We start from the raw sequence: 11,253 nt of genomic DNA on the forward strand, positions 1-11,253 counted from the left end.
GGGGAATTTAAAAACAGATTTATGGGTCAGTTAAATATAGTAGGCATAACTGATTCCCCAACCAACTACTCCTACTCTGTTAACTCCCTCCATCCATCCCTTCATTGTATCAACACCTCCCATCTATCCTCCCCAGTTTTTTGTCTCCTCTTTCCTCCCTTTGGTCTTTTATAAAATGATATATCTGTTAAAAAGATGGAACAGTTCCCCCAGTGGAACGCTCAAACACAAATTGACAACCCAGGCCTTGTGGTTTAATAGGCACACTGTATCTCAATCCTCCCCTCCCCTTTCCATCCTTTCATTTATATCGCTCTCCCTCTTGCCTTCCTCTCTCCTATCTCCTTTGCTTTATTCTCCTGACCAATCAGGACTTATTAAATGAAGCCTTAACTAAATCTGAGCTAATGAATTATTCTAACACCTACGATGTGATGGTTGTAATTAATAGGCCACGAACATACACCTTCACACCAGGTTTCCTAAATGAACATCTCAGGCGGGCCTAATGTCTCTTCCGTTTCCACCACTTCGGCTCTTCACCCCGGAATGCATCGCAGGATAGAAATCTGGGTCTGATCTTCATTTTTCTCCTCTTAGGACAGAGAAAAAATACCCATGAGTATATTTTATTATGCTTTTAATAAAATTGAGCGTGCACTTAATTTAGGGTTTGAATCAATTTCTCACTGAGTACGTCTGAATGCTAAAGGCACATTTTTGTGAGAGTGTGTGTGTCTGTGTGTGTGTGTGTGTGTGTGTATGTGTGTGTGTTTACATTTGACGATCAAATAACGTTTGACTTAGAAGCAAAGCAATCCTTTGCCTTTATCTTTTCTATTTTGATTAGAATTTTTAGCAATAAAAATCTTAGGGAGGTTTTGGGGAGGTAGATAAGTAAAAATGTCTTTACCTCACCACACTGAGAGTTGTAAATGCAACGGTTAGCAGGTTTTCGGCAGTGTGCATGGAGGTGCGAATCACGCTCCTTACCAAATGCTAGCCCCCAGCGCCACAACACACACACACACAATTTTTTTTATTCACACACACAGGCACACACTGCCTGCTGCAGCTTTTTTTTTCTGCTAATCCACAGCAGCAGCAGCACAATCTACCCTGGGTTGTGCTGCAGCCGTTCCAAACAGGCCACAGCTTTGCTTGCCTCTCCAGCTACATGCTGTTGCCGGCCGTGTTTGATTTCTGTTTCAGCCGCAAAGACACCGATCAGCACTGTTCAAAGATCTTGTACGATGAAAGCAGATCATTTGACCAAAAAAAGGGAAAAAGACGATGTCGGTGCTAGTTCACACGCTTCGGCCAAGCCTTTCATCCTGAAGCCAATGCGTATGGGGCAAACAGTCAGTGCGCTTTGATTTTCTAACCACTTAAGACGATTCAGTCATGGTTAATCCAGTTTCTCAGACGGGTTTCCCTCCGAGCGGGTAATTATGGCTGAAAAAAGTGTATACAACTACTGCTGTAGTTGTTGTTACTGATCCAACATTGGGTGTTGTAGCTACACGTGTTAATACACAGGTAACACATAGATGCTAACGCACAGTTAATATAAAGCTTTTATATTCCCCATCTTGCTGTTCAGTCATCATGATTGTTCTGGTTTGATTCAGCATCTGCCTGAATTTGCACATTCGCAACGAATCGATGAAATAATGAAAACATTATATTTGACATGTTACAACAAAGTCTGCGCTTTTGATATTTCCAATGAGCAGTAGGCCTGCTGGATCTCTCAGGTATGCTGATTGCACAGTGATATTAGGGGTATTGGCTTGACCCGTGTAGACCCTCAGCTGCTCTGTATGCCCTGAGCATGCAGCCAGAAAGTAGCCCAGCCCTGATGAGAATCCCTATAATTGGACCAAACCTGCACACATGGCCTGGAGCTTCCCCACTCTACATCACCAATGAGACTTACTCCCAGTCAGAGGAAGCAAAGCAGACAAAGACAGCTGACCTGACTGAAGATGCAGCTGCGAAGGATACTCAGCAAAAAGATAGGATTTGGCTTTATCTGCTTCTGGCTAATGGCTGGAAATGAAGATGTTCATCTCACATCCAGATGTTTGTTTTTTAATGCAGATGATGTGCAGCCCTCAGATTCTTGGTTGCAGTTTTCTTCACCTGTTTATGTCAAATTGAAATCTTTTTAACAGCATTTCTCGTATCCATCTCGCTCCGTGTGCTGCTCCATCTCATTATTGTCACTGGGCGTATGCTTGTGTGTCTGGTTCACAACTGCACGTGGGCTCGCTATCTCCCAGCCACACTTCTGGGGCTGGCAGGGGGACAGAACATCCTGAGGGCCTTAACTTTCTCCAGCTCCCCATTCCCCCCCTCCTCGCTTCCTTTCTCTGTCTGTTAGCCTTCCAAGAAGATGCCAGTCAGGTCCTGGGCAATATGTGCACTGCCCTTCTGCCATCTTCCACCTACACTCTTTCTTTCTGCTCACGCCTTCCTTTCCATATATCCGCTCCAAATTTCTCTCTTTTAGCTTGACTTTGCGTCACCTCAACTTTGCATGTTTTTGTCCCAAATTTATCCTCTTCCCAGTATGGCCGATGGAACCCACTATAGCGTTCTATAGATGAGCCCACGGTGATTAGATATATTGTTAGGATGCAGTATTGAGGAATCATATTCATATATTCAATATTGCTTATGTTCACTATTATTATAGGGGTTATGCAAAACTATATTTCAATATCCATGTGTGGTTGTGATGAAAGTGAGAAATGACCATGTGGGGGTGGGCGTGGTGTTCTTGTACTTGCTAAAAATCGAATTTGAAAAGAGGCATTCTATAGGAAAGTGAGGAAAATTTAGGGAAATGAGGACATTTTGTTCCTAACAGGACTATTTGAGGGTTTAGACATGATTAGAGTCGGTTTTGGGTTCGAGTAAGGGCTAGTGTTAGGGTGGCTAGTTGGGGGAGTTGGGGTTGGGGGATATTTGCAATGTTAGGGTAAAGGTAGGGAGCTGGGTCTTTGAAAGTCCTCATAAAGATAGATGTTGAAGGGGGGTGTCGTTAAAAGAAATGTGTTTTGGGATCATCTTTGTAATGGTTATCACATTGACACCTTCCATCTCAGACCCTTAATCAATATCCGAGCATCCAAAACTAAATATAAACACGTGCTGCATGTTCACACCATCGCAAAGGACGAAATGCAGATCTCATGCGCTAACCTAGTTTCTACTTGTTGATAGTAAAAACAAAAATAGAGGGACATTTACGCAATAATCTGGCTGCCTTTTGTCAATTGTTCACTCTAATCAAAACATTGTAAAAGCCACAACATTGAAATAAATATTAATTATTTCTTATGTTGCATTTCTAACAGAACACATTCATTTTGTTGTTGTGTTTTGGGCTATTATTCGGCATAAAATATATGCACACAAACTAAAGGCCAATGTCAGTGGGTGGGATGAAAAAGTGAACAGACCACTGGGTAAATGGTGCGTTGCTACTGAAAATTATTGATTGGCTTAGTAGTTCCAGCATAAAAGGATTGATGTGACTCCTCTGTAGGCCACATCTGCATGGAAACAAATGCATGGAAGCACAACATACAGCAGGACCTCCTTTAAATAGGTCTGATTAATGCAAACTCCTCTAGGGATCAGGATGGAGGGATGGATGGATGTTGAAGAGTAGAAGGCTGGCAACTAGCAACTGCTAGCGCTACAGGGAGAGTGACGAGCGGCAGGCGGGAGAAGGATAGAGAACATCCGGGGGCAGGCATGCAGGAGCAAACACACACACTGCACACACGTAGGGAGGATTTTGACTCTTTAATCTTGCCCTGTGCTGCTTTGATAAGGAAAGAAATCCCCCCCTTGCAACGAAGATAGAGCTGTTCCCCTTTTGTCTTAAAGTTATGGGCATATTTATGCATGAGCTGTTTATTTGTGTCAGGATTACAAATTAATTTCTTTGAGTCCTAGCAAAAAAAAATAAAGTAAGAGCCCAAGTTTAGTGTGACTTTGCAGAGTTTTCGAGACAAAGCGAGTCAGTGCTGATGTCTGCGTATCGATTGCATCTGTCTGTAAAGAACAGCATCCTTGGCTGCAGTTGTATTTACGTACACAAGCCCACGCACATTCCCAGATTCTCATTCCTTTGAGTGTTTCAATCAAGTTTCCCAAGAGCAAGTGCACACCAAACCTGCTGTAGGTCAGTCCCAGTCAAGTGCAAGCCCAGCTCTCATTACTTCCTACCTCGCAATTTTGTTACAAAGTAAATGTACAGTTGCAAAAATAAGCAGGGAAAGTGAATAGTAACACATCTACTCCATCACCAAGCTAACGCCAGTTGTTGAACCATCTGCAGTAGGTAACACTAGCATTCCTTGGGTTTGATCGGTTGTTTTAAGGTTGTGTATAAAATATGACCATAAAACACCCATGTGCTCAGGCTGACGCACTCTGGCACAAATATGTAGCTGTCAAAAGACCAAGCCTCCTGCCAATGTTTGAAGTCCGTGACCTTTTGATCCAGGTTGTCACACGCCGATGTGGAACAGGACTTTCAAGTTGTCGCTGCTTTCTGTCACATTCCAGTGACTGCAACTGAACTGGGGAGTCATTTTTAAACATTATTTCTGTGTCACTGGCAGATTTGAGTGCTTTCGGTGCTTAATACAGACGAATGTCAGCCTATTCACAATGTACGTTTCAACAGAAAGAGACCTGGGAATTTAAAACAAATTTGCGCAAGACCTGGAAGTGCATTTCTTTGTTTCCATCTGCCCACGCTGCTTTTTGGTTTTTATCATACATACCTAAACATAATTACACCAAATGAACTCTTGTTCAGCAAGATCGTGCAAGAGGGCATCTTTAGACGTGTTTACGGATCTGTTTAGACATCTTCTTTTATGTCTTTTATTCCTCTCCTTTTTCTAGACAGTTACTCAGGTACTTAATTTATGACACACCTGCAGTGCATGTGTGTGTGTGTGTGGTGTGTGTGTGTGTGGTGTGTGTGTGTGTGTGTGTGTGTGTGTGCATCGAACTGTGTGGTAAGACTCACACCTTTACTGCTGATGAAGGAATGCTGCTCCCTCTGACTCACCTGATGATTTGCCTCAGACTCCATGTTCAGCGCAGTGGGGGGTGGGGTGGGGGGGTTCCCACATGACAAAGGGGCCAGGAGCCGCGTACAACAGTACCGTCTTTCAGCGCCGGAATGGAGATATCGAAATGGAAATTGATAGATGTTATCTAAATGTTGCCACAACACGCCGCTGCAGGGTTGTTCTCTCAATAATCCCTTTTGACAATAATGTTAGTGAAATGAAGAGGAGCTCATCAAAAAACCAGAGGACACAGCCGTTCGGCCGCCGCGCCACAGTCTGCATCAGACTTGCTGTCGAATGAAGCAGTAAAACTTCAAAACCAGGTTAATCCTATAATCAATGAATCAAGTGTTCCATCCGCTGGCCTCTCTTATAACAGGCGCTGGGTGGCTGGCTCGGATTTACATTTCACAGATGCCAAAACTTCCACAGAGTCGTGGTTAGATAATGTGGAGGCTCTTATTTACATTTCTAAATCTAAACGTGTCTGTCTCCTGATGCGTGGTGTACTATAGATTATTCTATGTGCTGCTTTCTGTCTCCGCCATCCACTTTCCAACCACTCAATCTCTTTTTCTTCCTCTATCACTCTGCATCTGTCTCCGTCTTTCTGAACTGTCAGATGTGTGAATGCTTCACAAGCGATGCCTCCAGAATGCCTTTAGGCTGGCTGAAAGTACAGGCTAATTATGTTGGACTATTCTGGTTACGACGTCTCGGCCCACTGTTACTTGGCTGGGGTTGAAGGACGTGCACTGTTTACGAGGCACACCAACAACAAACCTTCCTTGGTTCTAATTTAAAATTCCAACCTAACCTTTAGTTAGACGCAGATTATTGAAATAGATATCAATATAAAGAGTCAATACTCTAAAATTTGTTACTACAATTTTTAAATGCCCATAAACTTAAGAACAACCCAGGGACACCAGGTTATGATGGCTTTATAATGGAAACTGATGAGATGTTCTGTGTGTCCTCTCATATAGGTAGGAAATAAGTAGGAGAGCATGTTCCTAAAACAAACATTTACTCCTCAAATACTGAGTTGGAAACTCTGGATGGTCGAAAAAGTTGCAGATGCAGTTTCTTGTTCCTGGCTGCCTTTAAAACCCCGCTAAATTGATCAGAATCGGTGTTATATCATTTCTTTCCTATGATTTCAATATTTTTAGAGTCTGACCACAGTCGCAGGGCTTAAAGTAAGCAGTCCTGATGATCCAGCAGGTTCGCTTCAAAACTGAAATGAAATGCATGGAGGTGTTAGTCATGAAAGTCGCAGTGAACAGCGTGATAAACTATCTCAGCAGTTTGAGAAGCCAGGAAATGGTTGCTATGACATCCAGACATCCAAGTAGATTTCAGCCCTATCAGCAACAGATGGGATACTCAGTAGCTTCCAGTTAGTCAAAAATAAAAACTGAAAAGTCCATAGAAGAATAGAAACAAGTAAAATCTGAATCAGTAATGTGGGCCTGCTAAATAATCAAACCAGGTAAGCCAGTAGGAGGGAAACAAGAGCAGCCAGCATGTGTGCCAGCATTCCCTTAGACACAAATGATTTAGGATTTTCTTTTCTTTTTAAACTCTTTTGGCTCCGGTTTCACTACTTTTTTATGGATCGATGAACATCTGCAGGGCTGCTTCAGATAGGTGTCATAATTATAGCTGTAACTGCGCCGCCTCGGCTAGGAAATATGTCAAATTAGAATAATGGAATTCCTATAAAATGCCACTGCTGTGAGATCATACCATCAGAATTTTAATTGTACAGTGTTTTTTTAATCTGAAGTGCAGTTTGCTGTGGACGTAAGGTCAATCTGATGTTTGTGATGGATGTACTAATATTCTAGTTTTCATATTTTAAAAAAAAGATTGCATTTTATCTGGTAATGTTGGCGATTATGTCTACGTCCTTTCTCTAGAGAGTAAGGCATATGTTTGTGATCAGCAACAACACATGGCACCGGAGCGGGATCCTGGCAAAGAAAGGAGGGAGATGGGCCCATACTTCCTGGGCTGGGAAGGAAAAGGAGGAATAAAAGGATAAAGATGACAAAACAGATCCCATATTTATTAAAAGGACTCCGACTGCAGGCTTATGTGTCCTTTTGGGTCGGCGCTTGTTAAAGAAACATACTTCTCATTCTTAGATTTTTATCTGCCGTGGTTTTTTCCCCAACTGTCTCATGAGGAAGCAGGAACGTTAAAATACCTGAGCGAGATCAGCTTTAGAAATGGCTATCGGGTGGTGACAGTTGGGAGTAGCAACAATGCTACTACTCCCTGCAGCCATGTGACAGTGATGTGATCTAGTTTAAACAACAGCTGTTTGTGATTCCTGGGGAAATTAGGAGGAAGATTTCCCTGGAGATGACTGTAACTCACCATCTATGTTAACTAAACAAGGTCTCTGCATCTCAGGTGCGCCCACCTGCTAAAAACACACTTTTATCTTTCAGGCTCTCCCTTGTCTTTCTATCTCTTTTTGGAGAATTGAACATAAACATATTTTCTCATTGCTCTCTGGCTTTCTTCCACCTCTCTTGTCTTTTATCTTCTCTCTTGTTCTTGCGGTGTCCCTTCAGGTTGGATGAATAACACCTGCTGTCATGCATGTGTGTGCTTGAGTGCATGAAGCCTGCCCCGGTGTTGCATGGAAATGATTAGTGAGCCATTTTTATGAGAGTTGTCTGCTTTGCTAGCATGTTCATACTTGCACAGGACTTATACTGCACTTCTCTCCATCCCCCAGCCTTACCCTCTGGCTATCCCTCCCCTCTTCCATAAAAATGGTGCAATCAAACTGAATTAAAGAGGCTGAGATAAACTCTAAACATAGCTGCATTGTGCCCCCTATAAATTCCTTTATTTTACAAAATGCATTTAATACAAGTCTGCTGCTTTGAGTCACACTTAAGCATCATGAAACTTTTTTATAGTAGACTTAAGATGTTTCTGCACTCAAAGGTATTCATGGAGTCCAGGAACTAATGGTGGAGAATCAAAGATAAACAATAAAGACAAGCTGGTGGAGGGAATTATGATACATTTTTCCAATGATGTCTGTGAAAGTTTACAAGAAAGTTGTCAAAAAAGTTTCCAACATTTGTTAACTTACAGTCAAATGGCGTTGGAATAACATGTAGACTGGTAGCTCAACACACACACACACACATTGAAATTAAATTTGACTACCCTTACTTTTGAATGGTTTCAGTGCAGAGTTGTTAGGTGGAAACCAGCTTCCTGCCTCAATTTATGTCATTTACCAGCCTGTAAGAGTGTGAAACTGCCAACATATTGGTGTGTTTAGTTAAATAGCCACCAATAATTGGACTTCCTATAATAGATAGCTATTTTGGAAAACCTTTAAAAGAACTTTAAAACTTGTGGGGTAAAATAGAGTCAAATGATATTTATTTTCCATTTAAAAAAACTTGGGTTTGATGTCAGTTTATTGGCCTCGTAGAAGCATTAATTGGTTATTTTAAAGAGATTATATGGGCCAACCAAAAAGACTTATAAACTGCAGGACATGTTGACTGCATTTGTCCCAGTCTGGATGTATAGGAATGGGAAAAGGTGCAAAAACTTGCAGATTCAAGTTTTTGCAGGTGGAAGTCTGCTATAAATATCAGATCTCTACATCTGGTTTCGGCAGAGATTTGTAATTCAACAAACTGACTGATTTTTAGAACAAATGTGTTCATACTGATGTAAAACACAGTGCATGAAACATTTTAAATTATTAAAAATAGCCCTTAGACACACTTAACCTCGAGATAGGGACGATGTAAAAATATAGCATCTGCGCCCTTTAACTGAGCTGTGATTCTCACAGTCGGCGCTCAGAGCTACAGGCTTTGTTGTCAAGTTCCAGCCACAAAAATAACTCCTCGCACCAGACTGCACATTGGCCACCAGTACTCCCACAAATATGCACTCATTCATCAAATCAATGCATTCCCCTCCCATTCACAGAGATTTCCTCCAGCAGAGAACAGCACAGCAGCAAGCTAGACATGTCTGTTGGAGACTTCACAATGGTTCAGCAAGCAAACATACTTCCCTTAAGGCCCTTGGGACAAACACAGCATCAGGCATTGGGACTCCAGGAATGGTAGCTGCTGTGTGTGAGTGTGTGTGTGTGTGTGTGTGTGTGTGTGTGTGTGTTACATGTTTGCAAGTGTGATTCTGAACTGTTGTATCTGTATTTTGCCTGATAATATTCATATTTTCTAATAATTCACTGCATGTTTGTTTTTTTAGCATTCTTGGCTTGTCTTTGAGCAGAATAAAATAATTTTAGGCTTAAGCACTTTTCTATTGCATGTCAGCTGAGTGGATATCTCTTATGTAACTCTACTGAGCTACACTGAAGTAATGAAGCATTCCAAACCTGTTTTTCATACTTGTACAACAATGATATTGTTGGTTGATTACTGCTCATTGATACTGTAAAAAAAAGTGTATTACTCAGCTTTAAGCTCAGTAATAGTCTGACATGTTGCGGTCAGTTGCAGTTCATTTAATGATGTATTGCTTTCCCAATGCGACACGATTTCTGCTGCTAATCTCCAAAACTTCTCTTTTACTGTTTGAGAGACATGCAGCTATCTTGTGGGTGGGGGTACCACACTGAATCTTGTACAATTCTGGCCTTGTCAAGAACCAAAGGGGGTGCACATTTTTCACCTTCCACGGAGCGACACCTTCCAGAGTGGATCCCCTGTCCTGCCATTCCCCAGGACCCAGATAAGAAGCTCATCTGTCATCCACTGGGGCTGCATTAAATTTTAACTCTGGTTACTGAGTGTAGCCATTCAAACTTTTATCTCAAACCTTCTTTATCTTCTTTTCATTAAGTTCTCAAGCACTAATAGCCTAGCGAGTCTCCGCCGGGGTAAGGATGATGTTCTGAATAATGAAAGCTCATTATTTCTCCACAGAATGCTTGTTAATTCAAATGATGATATTAAAACTATAGTAGCCCTCAGCAGTCGGGTGATTTCTAGCATACTTTATCATGTATCAATATATACTCTGTTTGTCAAAACTGCCCCGAGCCTGGGCTGACATTCTCCTCCTGAGGAGTGGAGTGCTTCAGCCGGGCCTGCAATACTCTAAGGTGACAACTGGCAGAGTTTGTGCCTTTAGGAAAGTGGGGGATGGAGGGACAGAGGCAGTGATGGGGAGACAGATGAAACTGTCATTGTGCTCCCATGTCTATTCAACATTTTTCCATCATGTGCACACGAACACCCCCCCCCCACACACACACACACACACACACACCACACTCACACATTCTAGAATTCACTCATCTGTGTGTCATCCTCATCTGTCTTGCCTGATTCATGTACATCAGGACACATGTGTGCATGTTCACATGAACACCAATTATCCTTTAAATATAACACTTGGGTATTTTATCTTTGATGTTATGTAAGAATTTATGCCATTAAATATTCTACAATATAGTGTTCTTCATGTCCAGAAACTGGCTAGAAATGAGTTTAAAGGGTGGTAGTCCTCTTCCATCACGTTCTGTTTTTTCTAATGTTTCTTCAAGGTGTGAATGGTCAGTTCAACAATCTGCCATATCTGAAGTTGGACAGAATAACTGGATCATTTAATCATTTGATTCATTTCATTCCTTTCAAATTAAGGATACAGTGTGTTTTCTCTTTAAATGTAACAGTTTGAATAGATTCCTCAAATTAGCTCATTACATTACCTGAAGCACAACATTTATAGTTTGGCATCTCCTTTAAGAAACCCTGCGGTTCTTCGCTGGAACAGCATATCTGGAAGGTGTGCCGACAATAACTTTCAAATAGTGTTAAGGGCATCTTTATTCCGGATTCCTCTAGAGAAGAAACCCAGAGGAAGAAAAGGAAGGACGCTTCATTTAAGAAGACCCTTGGGCACCATAGATTACACACTTTGATAGGTTAGCTCCTGGATGTGTCTCGTTAACGCGGGGGTAGAGGCACTCAAACCGCCGTGTACCGTACTCATGCAGCAAAACACAACAAGCCGCACGGACCCGACTTGTTAGTTCACCACGCTGCAGCCTGCAGATTGGCCCTGAGGCTGACCTGCCCAAACTCCTGCTGCAGGCTTGGAGTTTCAAGAAGAAAAG

The sequence above is a fragment of the Takifugu flavidus genome, chromosome 17, assembly GCF_003711565.1.
Source record: "Takifugu flavidus isolate HTHZ2018 chromosome 17, ASM371156v2, whole genome shotgun sequence".
In the NCBI taxonomy this organism is placed as follows: Eukaryota; Metazoa; Chordata; class Actinopteri; order Tetraodontiformes; family Tetraodontidae; genus Takifugu; species Takifugu flavidus.